This window comes from Calypte anna, chromosome 2 (genome assembly GCF_003957555.1).
Source record: "Calypte anna isolate BGI_N300 chromosome 2, bCalAnn1_v1.p, whole genome shotgun sequence".
NCBI lineage: Eukaryota > Metazoa > Chordata > Aves > Apodiformes > Trochilidae > Calypte > Calypte anna.
In genome coordinates, this window is record NC_044245.1 from 136,270,645 (window position 1) to 136,282,991 (window position 12,347).

At 41.7% G+C, this 12,347-nt stretch overlaps 1 protein-coding gene across 1 annotated transcript in view; it reads right to left on the reverse strand.

Annotated features, from left to right (window-relative positions):
- TRPS1 (transcriptional repressor GATA binding 1) overlaps positions 1-8,798 on the reverse strand; it is a 207,721-nt gene extending 198,923 nt beyond the window's left edge. The window contains exon 1 of the mRNA XM_030446296.1: positions 8,659-8,798. The gene's annotated coding sequence lies outside the window, so the exon portion shown is untranslated. The remainder of the gene's footprint in view (positions 1-8,658) is intronic.
- Between the last annotated feature and the right edge of the window lie 3,549 nt (positions 8,799-12,347).

The following is a 12,347-nucleotide window of genomic DNA, read 5'->3' on the forward strand; positions in this document are numbered from 1 at the left end:
TGTTTCACATAACTCACAGCATTTTCTTGAGGAGCGGCACTTCGGAAAGTTAAAAAGAATCATACTTTGAAAGCACTAAAAATCTTCTACCCCCAAAGAAAATTGCTTTATCCTAATCCATTTAACTTCCATTAAACATTAAACCACATCTGCACGTAGGAATTTTAGGCGATACCTGACTTCAGTATCTACTTCAAACTCTTTTTAGATCAGTTGAGAAATTGTCTTTTAGAATAATCCCAGTGAAGTCACTGGGATAACCAAAAGCAGTCTGCAAGGTATCTATCTAGGCAAATTACGCTTTTTTTTTTTTTTTATTAGCTATTAGCACAAATTCTACCCTGCTTTCTTTTTTTTTTCTTTTTTTTTTTTTTTTTTTTTTTTTTTTTTTTTTGGTAAACCACCAAGATGTATGTTTGATTTTTAAGTTTTGGTATGTATTTTAGTATTTTAGACTTGAGACTTTGTAAAGTAGGTCAGGAACACCCGAAGGATACACATTTGAAGACTACAGATAGCAGAACACACCATTTACAGCTTTGTATATACACATACATTCACATTCTATATAATATAGATTCAATAATTTAAACACATTACATCTATACTGTGTGTTTCAAGAACGTTCAGATATTTACACTGTTAGATCACCACTCATTTCAGACCTACACTAGTGCCAGCTGCCAAAAAAAGTACACAAATCAAAATATGTTACCTTTGTTCAAACAATAATGCTGTTCATTATATAATAGAAACTGTCATGCTTAATCTTCCAGGAACCAAGAACTGGTACATTCTTGGACCAGAGGTGGCTTGAAGTAGTTTGAGGCAAAACTGAAGCATATTGTTTTAGTAAATCTTTCTGAGAAACGTTAAGTGCATTGAAAATTTTTAACATCATTATTTAAGAACTTTCTTTTCACAAACACATCAGTAAACTAAAAATGGTGGCATATTTTCAAAATGCAGAAAGAAGAACACATTGGTGCTTTTTCTATAACATTTTTACAATATCAAATTATGTATTACCTCCTGCGCTGTCAGCCTCATTAAATGTAATGGGGGATCTGAAAAGGATGCTTGAGAACAGAAACCACGGTGAAGTAAAATGTAACTATAAAAAATTACATGTTGACTTGAGAATACCCCAAAACTAAATTTTTCCTTGGGAGTTCTCAGTATTATGCAAATAGCCCAAGAGTTATTGCAGGCAATGAGCTGCAGGCTGTGACGTTCATTTTCCATTTGAGGTGAAAAAATTGCCAAAAAGGGTATTCAGAAATATGTCTAGAGAATAATATAGAGAAATACGGGGAAATGGCAGAAATGCCTTAAATTCTTCAGAGCTGCAACTTTTTAAACTCAAAGATTAATCTGAGAAAACACCGAATAAAAGTAAGCACATGTCACTTATTGAGGGAAATCTATTTTACATTACAACTCCAGGACTACTTCAGATTTTTAAGATGATAAAGGAAGCATTTAACAATTTTATCTTCAACAACAGGGATCATACAATATTCATCAAGGAGATGTAATCTTACTTACATATAGACACAGATACACACAACCCTGCAGAGGCCAATCCTGAATTCAAAAGTCCCCCTGACGTCAATGAACATTTTTCAAAAATGAGAATTGCAGGATCAGGCCCAAAAAGTGCTTATGAAGATGAGATGTTACTTCAACAGATTGAATGTTAGATTAAATATAAAGATTGAGGCAAGACAAGTCTGGGGTTTAAACCCTAGGGAGGATTGACATTTAAAGTGTTGCCACTGAATTATAGCTCTCCACATTGGGTGGGGTAACCTCCTACTGGGTGGAGTGTCTCCCCCTAAGGAAGGGAAAACTGGCACAAGCCAACTTGGTCTTTGAACGATTCCCCTACTTGCCAACTTATGAAGTCGTCCTGACGTCAACTTCGCAAGAAAGTCTATTGCCCAACTTCGCCTTTTACCGTAGAAAGTTCGCTTGTGTTCAAAACCCCAGCAGACGTAGAAGAGAAATTAAGGAAATAAGCCAGAAAACTTGAAACAAAATGAAGAAATTAAGAAAGAAAAGACAGTAAACTGGATTTCCTTAAGTATGGTTAATTAAAAAAATCTTCTGTTTGGTTTTCATTTTTCTAATATCGGCATAATACAAATAGATAAAGACTGCTAGAGACTATTACTAAACATATTTTAAAATCTGGTTTAGCCTTAAAATATGGGGTGGAGGGAGCACAGAAAGTGGCTCTCTGCAAGATAGAGTATCTTCATTCTTCTGCATTGGGACAGTGAATATCTGAGTATCTTCCCAACCAGCATCACCAACAGGTGTAAAACACTCTCATACTAGGAAAATAATATTCACTGAACAGCCACCCAAGGTATGTTTAACATTTTTCCTGTCTAAATCAAAATAAATGGTTTCGGGTGCTGGGCAAGAGAAGGGGTGTGAGTGAGGGGTGTACTGGGGGGAGATCAAATAAATAAAATAAAATTGAAAAAAAGAAAAAAAGAAAAAAAAAAAAAAGGATAAAGCATCTCAAAATGCCCATGGGAAAAAAAAAATCAGAAAACAGTTTAAGTTACCGTAACCTGAAATGCACCAGCCATCACAAAGAGCAATTGGAGAAATCCAGCAGAGCTCAGCAGGAAAGATTTTTAATAACAGATTGAAAAACAAGAATAAAAATAACTGCATCAACAGGGCCTTTCTTCCTCAGGCCACAAGCCCGTTTTTACTTGAATTTTTAAAAAAATAGCAGTTTGGCCACTAAAACCAATCCAGAACATTATTAAAAGTTAAAAGCTACCAATTACTTCTGTCTGTTCTTTTAAAGCAGAGTTTGGCATTACGTCAGTTGGTTTAAAGAAAACAAGAAAGAGAGAGAGAAAGAAGGAGAGAAAGTTTCCTGCTTGTATAAATTAAACCACCAGGGAAGGTGTCTAGCCACTTGTAAAGCATTTATTACAGGTTTTTAAAGGGCTAGTAACATTTTAAAAATTAAATATTTTAAAATATATTAAGGGGAAAAAAAAGAGTCGATACGAGCCTGGAAAGAAAGCAGACTTACAAGAAATTAGATATGTGTGAAATGCAGCTACGAAAGTAAAAAATACTATTAGTACTAAACCTTGTGATTCAAAACAATTCTATCTTCAAGGCTGAAATAATCTTACTGTAGCTGCTGTACTCACACGCATCCCCGATGAGCATGCAGAAGTTCCCAAACTTTACGGGATGGAACCAACTGGGTTCTGTAAGAACATCCTACAGAAGTGCCACTCATGGCAGATATGTAATTTAATGAAAAATACTCTTTCTACAGCTTTTTTAAATCTATGGACAGAGATCCGCAGCAAGATTCTGTAGTTAATATGTCAGGACCGTAATAAAAATCACAGATAGAAGATTAGCAATTTCTATTAAACTTTAGATGTATTTTCCACTGGTGCTGTTAATATTAAATTTTAAAGAACCACTTTAAAGGTACTAGAAAATAAGAAACCAATACAGCAGAACATGAATAAAACATAGACAGCTATTAAACAAAGTTTCTTACACGCAGCTACTCCAGTTCACCTAAATCACAGTCTTCTAAACCCCGTGACGCCAAATCAGAGACTCCTCTGACTCCGGACAACACATTAAGTGGAATGGCGCTCAGTTGTGCAATGCTTTTGGGGTGTGACAAAATGTCCACTGGGGACTCAAATCAAGACCATGGTAGCTATTCTCCCATTGCTCCATGTTTCATTTGAGCCTTGGTCTGCATGACAAGAAGTCAGAATAATATGCCACCGCTTCTCTCCCCCCACGCTCTTGTGCCCCAGCAGCATTTCTTATGTTCTGGGCATGCAGACAGCTGGCTAAAGGGTTGCATTCTGGAAGGCCCTTTATTTATTAGGTGCAAAACAACATGAAGAAGTCAATAATAAGCATAATCTTTAAAATGTAGTTGCATGTCTTGCCCTTGTAAACATCTACTATTCAATGATGTAACTGTACTTTAATCCTTCATATCATCTGATATAACTCATTACGTGTTTTTCTTTTAATTACACACAATCCAGAAAAAATTAAAGCCCAGAAAGTTTGTACATACCATGAAAATTGAAGCGAAAATAGTCTTAAAGTAATCAAAGTATCTCTCTTTGGATGCAGGCTTATCTTTTTAAAGTAAAAAAAAAAATTCATTGTCAAAGGGTAGGAAAAAAAACTCCATAATTCATGACAGTACCAAGAAAAACAGTTCTTCTTCTCCAGGAGGACTGGAAAGGGCACTTTTATTTATCTTCTGGACAGACAAAAATAGTAGAACCTAGACCAGATATGCTGTAATTAATGTATCCAAAGGTCAACGGGCAATGGTATTTATACAATAGATGGGTGCAGACTATGCTGGTTATAGTATTAATCACCAGTATTTGAAAATAGCATTGTTTTCTTACTAGGTAAGAACTTCTGAAAGTTTCAGAACCTAAAAAGAAACTTTTTCTTTTTTTCTCAGAACTGTCTGCTATTCTTTTTAACCAACTGCTTTTTAACTCGCAAGGTGTAATATTTGGGGCAAAAATGCCCGAGCTTACAGTCGCCCGGGATTGCCAAAACCAGACACAGACTACCTCACTTAGTTGTGTTGAGGAAACTAAATTAAGCAAGGGCAAACAGTAACTGGAAAGTTCTCAGTTTGCTGAATGAATGGCTTCATTTTACAAACCAGTTAGAGTATCTTAATCAGAATATATTTCTGTTCAAGGCCAATTCTTTTACTACCAGGTGGCCATTTGTTTTAACTGAAACTGTATTAAAAATGTAATTTATTTCCACTTTACTTTCACCTAACAGAAAGAGTTGTCTGATTCCCAGCCTGCCCGGTTCAAAAATATTTAACCATAAACTTTGTCACAGTGTTATATTTGGTGTTATCCACAAACCTTTAATAAAGTGATACTGCCAGTATGGCTACAGTTAAGAGCTGAAAATGCTTCTGTTGAGATTATTACATTAGAATATTGTTAAGAGTTTGTAAAAGACATAAATATTCAAACACATACACACACACACCCCCAAACTTAGAAGGAAAGTTCCACATAAAAAGAAAAATTTAAATACATACCCAAAGTTGCCTGTTTGTAATTAAAATCTTGGGTTTTTCCTAAATGTCTTTGCTAATTTTTTAACTCTTTCACACTGTAATGTAAAATAGTTTTGTTTCAAAGCAACTGTCTGATAAAATGGTAAAAGAGGTAATTCGTATGAACAGAAAGTAATTAGTCATTGTTTGAACAATGCTTTGAAAATATAAAACCCTATGTGTCAACCAGCATTAAAGTATAGTATGATTGAAATACAGAGATTTAAGAAGCAACCATTGCATATCACAGACACTCGAGTCCACACACAGGAATTAGTAGTACACTGTTATTAATGCACAATCACAATATGTGAATAATAATCTTCTTCACACGCAGCTAGAGCATGCATGATCATAGTGTACACTATGAAAGCTTACTATGAACAACAGACAACACACAATAAAAAAATAATACTGCTGGAGATTTATAAAATAATACTGAATTTACTCCCACCACTGATAGCAACATAGAGCAACCCAAAAACCTACCGTATAAATTAGACTAAAAACGCATTAAAAATATACGAGGATAACCTGGCCGCATCGTAAGTATTTGATGCCCAAAGAAGTCTCAGATCTTCGAAGCTGTCATTTGCATTTTTTCCCTTTATTAACATTACTATGAAATATAGAAGAAAAAAAAAAATAAAGCCATACTCTCACAAGGATTGCTAACCTTTATTTAGAGGCTGTTTTAGAAGATCACAGGCAAAACATGTAAATTTAAAAGCTGATGCAACTTTGCCCTTTATTTATTTTGTTGTGACTATTATAAGTAAAGTTTCAAACTGCAAAAAGTTGCTATATGTAACAAAAAAAAGTTATAATCAGACACAACTAGGTGGATTATGGATTATTCATATCTAATCTCTCTTGGCTTTAAAAAGGTGAAGCAGACTTCTGTTGTCATAAACAGTCTGAGGATTAATATGTTCATAGGCAATGATGCACTACTTAACTCCAGCATTATTGAATCTATGAGGCAAATCTCAAGCAGGTATACATTTTTCAAGAGGAGAAAAGAAAGAAGACTTTTCTCTCCCCTCTACAGAGAAAGGTTCCACTTGTTTGGTTTGACCACATTATTAAAAAACTTTCATTCAGTGGTTAAAAAAAAGAAAAGAAAAAAAATCTTTCAAAGTGTTGATATCATTTCCAGACAGTCTTGTCAGCATCACAATTTACAGGAAATAGTTGATGTTCTCAAACAAACCCTGTATTTACTCACAGACCCGGAGTACTTAAAAGAAGAAAAAAGAAAAAAAAATTCCTCACTCTCTTGGAGGGCTTTTTTTAAATGTCACTCTGGTGGAATATCTGAAAGAGCTGTCTAACCTAATACACATATTGCGAACATGAGGCAAACACAAACTGCAGTTCAGAAGACTACTGTAACTTTTATTCTCATTTTGTCCACGTCAGGAACTGGCTCTTATCACTACTTTCCTTTGCTGCCCCTTGCATTTTTAACTCTGGCAGTCTTCTCTAAATGTTCAACTTTTTCCTAAAACCAACAGGAAAGTAACATGATGCCACCAACATCCATAGGATTCAGTTGCACAGCTAAGGAAGACTGCCTAAATAGCAAAGTTTGATGGTTCCTTGAGAGACTTACTGAACTCAATTAAATAAAACCTGAAGCGTATTAAATTATTGTTTGCTTCAATCAACATCCAAAATGCGCTGCATGCTGTAGAAGCAGTGAAAGCAGCACAGTTCCGCCTGATAGCTTACACTCTTTTTACTAGAAAATATCTCCATTCGGAGGGGATCTGTCTCCTCGGTTCCCCCAGGGTGCAGAGATGCCTCCGGCTCCAGCCCTACCAACCAAGGTACTCGCACTGGTGGAGGAAGGAGTGATGGAGGGGAGACGTCTCTCCAACTCATCACTTACCCCCACAGTTCAGTCAGTGCACTTGGGAAGTTTGCCATTTGCAGACAGAAAACACAAACCGATTAGGAGTGCGGGGGGGAGGGGGAAAGAAAAAAAAAGAAAAAAAAGAAAAAAGAAAAAAATACAATAAAAGAAAAGGATAAATTATAAAGAAGGCTAGCGGGCCCCGGTAGAAACCTCGTAGGAGTGCCGGGATGTCTGAACGCCTTGATTTGCAGCAGGGAGGCAGATAAACAAAGCCCCCGAAATGTCAAGCCCCCTCAGGGAGCCGCTCGCGTCCCAGGGAAGCGCGGCGAAGGGCAGCACTCCGGGACAGACCCTGCCCTGCCCTGCCCGGCCCCGGCCCCGCAGCTGCTCACCCCCGGCCGAGCCACACCGGCTGCCCCGGGCGCGCAGCGCCCACCGCCGCGCAGCCTCCGCACAGCCCCTCTATCCCTGGCCTCACCTCCATTCATTCCTTCCGTCCGAAAAGCAAACACGCGGATAAGTACGGCGGGGAGCAGCCCCCCGCCGGCAGCCCCCGAGGACGAGGGGAGGGGGCGAAAAGTGAGACGCTCAACAAAGTTGTGGCAGGCAGGGGAGAGCCGAGCGTGAGGACGCAGAGCTGAGAGAAGAGCTTTGCCTTTAAGAGGGAAAAGTTTTACGTCTCTCTGTGCTCTGATTTCAAAAAACATAAGATAACAAAACAAAACAGCAACCAAAAAAAAAAAAAAAATCACCACTACCATGTTGCCTTTTTACCCAGTGTGACCACCGGGACGGACCCCAAGCCCCCTTTCCTTGCGCAGCACAGCTCCGCACCCGGCCTCCCCCGGTGTGTCCCCGGGCAAGGAGGGGAAAAAAAAAAAAAAAGTTTTTTCCCAAACTTACTACTCTTCATGATGGTGCCTCTGTGCCCCGCTTGTCATGATCCCCATTAAAACTTCCAGCAGCGGCAGGAGCGGCAGGACTGTGCGACTGCAGCTCATCGGATGCAAACCCTCTTTGCTCGTCTTCTACTTCCACCCCCCGCGTCTCCCTTCCCCTCCCCCCGGAGCGCCCCGGTGCCGTGGAATCGGGTGCCGCGGAGATAAGGCGCGGAGAGGCGCGGAGGGGAGGGCAGAGCCGCACCAGCCCGCGGCCGCCGTCGCCGCTCCCCTCCCCGCCTCTGGGCCAGGGGGCTGCTCCCCCTGCCCGCCGCCGCCGCTGAACTTGACCCTCCCGACTCCAGCAGGGCTACCGCGGTTTTGAAGTCGCCAATTTCCAGCCATCACACATGGCTTTGACCCACCGGCGGAGGGAAGGGGGCGCGGGGGGGGGGGGGAGATGCACCAAAAAAAGCCTGTGAAATCCGAGCAGCCCCCCGCTCCCTATGATTATGCCCACCCCCGCTTTTGTTGTTTGGTTTGGGTTTGTTGTTTTGCTTACTGTTGCGGATTTTTTTTGGGGGGGGGTTATTTTTTGGGGAGGGGGTGCACCCCCGTTGCCCCCCCCCCGCTCCTCCCGGGCACACGGAGCGCTGCCTCGGGCGCCGCTCCCCCGCCCCGCACGGCGCCCCCCCCCCGCGCCCGCCGCCGCGCCGCCCCCTCCCGGCCCGCCGGCCGCGGCGCCCTCCCCGCCGCCGGGCCGCCCCCGCCCGCGCCCCCCCGCGCCTTACCTGTTGATTAACCGTCAGCAACAGCCTCGGCAGCCTGGAAGATGGTGGAGCCGCGGCGTGAGCCATGAACCGTCTCCTGCTGCCGGCGGAGTTGGCCGCGGATTATGTGGCGGTGGCCTGGGAGGAGGAGGAGGAGGGGGGGGGGGGGGGGCCGCGGCGCCGCTGCCTCCCCCCTCGGCCCCGCTCGGCGGGGAGGGGGCGACGGGCCCGCCGGCCGCCGGCGGGCGGTGCGGGGGCGGGGGCGGGGGCGCGGCAGGGCGGGGGGCGCGGGCCGGGGCACGGCTCGGCGGCCCCGCCGGCGGCGAGGCGGCGGCCTGGGAGCGCGGGGCGGCCGGCGCGTTATCAGGACTGTTATCGCTTGTCAGGACCTCCGTCTCCCCGCATTACGTCAGTTTCAAGACACCAACACTATTAATATCAAAGGAGCCTTCGCGGAGGAAAGCGCCACCCCAGACGGAGCGCCCTTAAAGAGACAGTGCAGGCGGCCCCGCCGCGGCCCGCGCCGCCCCCCGCCGCCCGCCTCCGCCCGCCGCGACGCGACGCGACGAGGCCTCCGCCGCCGGGCCAGGGCCAGGGCCACGGCCGAACCGGGCGAGCGGAGGCCGCGGAGGGAGCGCGGCGACTTTGGCTAAGTTGGCGCAGGAATATCCCGCAGGCCACAGCAGCCCCCCGAGCGCGGCCCGCGGGAGGCTGCTCTGCCTGCGGCTGTCATTCGGACCGGCGGCTCCCCTGAGGGATTAAAATAAAAAGAGGGGGGGAGAGGGCGGAGGGGACAAAAGGCGCAACTCACGGGCGGCAATAGCTGCCACCCTCGGGAGACCCGAGCTCTGCGCGGGGCACGGAGGAACGCTCCGGGAAATACCGGTTTTGTGTCACCTCGCTCGTCCCTTTCCACCCCGTGTGTATGTGCGGTTGTTGAGGTGGATGGAGAGACACTTCCCAGGTTTGGGGATTAATATTCCCCTTTACTGCCTGCTCTTTGATACCAATCACAAGTAGGTCGCAGGCTCCTTTAGAGTAAACCCTTACAACTTTTCCTGCCTGTGCAGAACCTTTTCGATTCAAAATGCACCGATTTCTCCCATGCTACAAATTGCCAGAAGCCTGTATGTTAATGTAAAAACACTCTCCAAGGAGAAGCAGTACATAAAAGGTTCTTGTGAAAGGGTTTTAAAATTCCAAATATAGTAGGCGTTAAAAACTATGTAAACATTTGTTGGGCATTTGGACACAATTTTTCTGCAGTTAGGTGACTTTATATGGTGTGTTTTTCCTCCCATGCAAGTCGTTTTAAACTGATTTCACATTAAAGTAGGTGCATTCTGGTTGCTTTCAACTGCTAATGCTTTATTGAAGGGAGAAGCTGGAAAAAGAGTTAATTCGTTACACTGCGAAGAGATGAAGCAGCTTCCCCCCAAATGTTTGAAATTAGATAACTTTTTCCTTACAATTTTATTCTCAAATACACGGTGAAATGTAAAGCGTAAAATCCTCAGAGATACATGCTGACGCAAATGAAACCCTGCTGTAAAACGTATGGTGCTTGCAGTCCTCTCTCCAAACTTAAACATTCTTCATATATGTTTAGTATAATTCACTGGCAGATTTGTAAAGTAATTGCTCATGTAAATCACCAGTAACACATTTTCCCCTTAAGTTCTTTTGTAGGATTGCCTGATAAAGCACTTTATGAATCGAAAAGCAATAATTCACACACGAGAGGTGAACTTGTCACGCTGAAAATGGAAGGTAAAATATAGTTGTGTGGTGAGGCACAGAGTAGATCCCCAAGACGGGGAGAGGAGAACTGATGGATTATGTGTGGGACTCCCTCTATACTCATCAGCAGAGAATCAGTTCAGAGCAGTGGAGATGTTTATGTATGGAATGAGAAGAAAAGTAATATCAGGATTTAAAGTTTTTTACAAAGTCTGCCTCTGTACTTCAGTACCAGGGCCATGCTCAGTAGCACCTCACTAATACATGCACAGAACCTTCACTGACTTCATAAACCTTTACTTTTTCTCAAGCTGAAAATACTATGGCTGAATCAGTCACAGACAAACCTCATTCTCACATTTGTATTGATTCAAAGTCCTTCTCTGCAGTTCAGACTTTATTATCGCTACTGTGTACTTCAGCCCCGAGTGACTGTTCACTTTGCAGATGTCTTGCAGATGAAGGGTTAAAATCAGCAGGTATTTTGTCTGATGACTTGGCTAAGCATCTTACAAGTAGGGCTTGAGTGGAAAATATTTAAACAAGGGTTATTCCCTTTTGCTTCTCTGCTCTAGTGAGACTTATTAATGTCTTTTTATTTTAAACCAGGAAATGATGCCCCTCACACCTTAAATCCCTGTTGGTTCTTATGTGTGGCTGCAGTTTCCCAGATTTTATTCACATTTTGACAGACAAACTGCAAAGAAGATCGATAACAAGGAAAGCACAGATTTCAACATGTGTAAAACTTGATAACAAACACACCTTTTTTCACCTGCAGAACAATATTAAATGTATTTTTAAGACATAAGCCTCTCCTTGCATATGCTTTTAAAATGAAACCACAGAGGCCGTTCATAAGCAAAGATGAGAAGGACAAAGTATATCTTCATAGTTTCAAGTAGACAACTCTAATGAAATACTATATCTCTCAGAAGAAGTTTGTTACCATATCTTTATAAAAAGTGCTTGCATTATACATTCTGCATTTCAAGTTAAAGTAAAGCAGATCAAGAAGACGTCAATATCAATCTGTTTATATTCACCACAAAAGAACTTTAGAGAACTTAATAAAGGCAAAAATATTTTCATAAACTTTTTTCAGGCAAATTATTTATTTATTTATGAAATAATTTGCAAAGAAAATTTTTACCTCATGGTTAGATACATTGCATATGCTTATGATTGACACAATATGTTCAGGCTCAAAGGCCTGTATAGCCTTTTTTCATTTTTTTTTTCATTTTTTTTTGGTTTTTTTTAATCCTAGCAGGAATATTTCAAAACAACCAACTAATTCATGAAGTCATACAGTAATTGTTGGACAGTTGTTTCTAATACAGAAAAAATAAGTTATGTATACTGTTTTCATTCAAGTATTTGTTGATTTGTTGTTAGAATCCTTTGATTCTGACATACCACAAATTGCATTAGGAGAAATATTGGAGATTTATTTTCATTCATTATCTTCTGCTGTCAAACATTTGCAAAACCACTTAAAGGAAGTTTTATTTCACTTTATTCAAAACTCATATTCTGCCTGATAGTAGGTGGTTATTGAAACAAGTGCAGGTTTCTTTAATAGATAAGAGCTGAGGAAATGAAAGAAAAGCAGAAGAAGCAGAGAAAGTGCTGTTTTCACTGAAAAGCATGAACAAAGTAATTTCTAAATAATCCATTTTTTTTTTACATTCAAGCACATTCTCCATTGAGGGAGAATACAGAGGCCAGTCACAGTTGCTTCTTGAAGGAAAACAGTGTAACAGTCATTGTTTATCAAGATGACATAACATGCCATTTATGCCTTTATTGTTTAATGCAGTTTCTCTTTTCTTGTAGTTTATTCAGCGTAGATACAAAGAAGGATTAACAGTTAAGCATAAGCATACTTGTTTTACAATTTCAGCCTTTTAGTGCATAACTTCCTTACTTAAAGTACTAGAGCCTATAATCACAATGATTTTACCTGA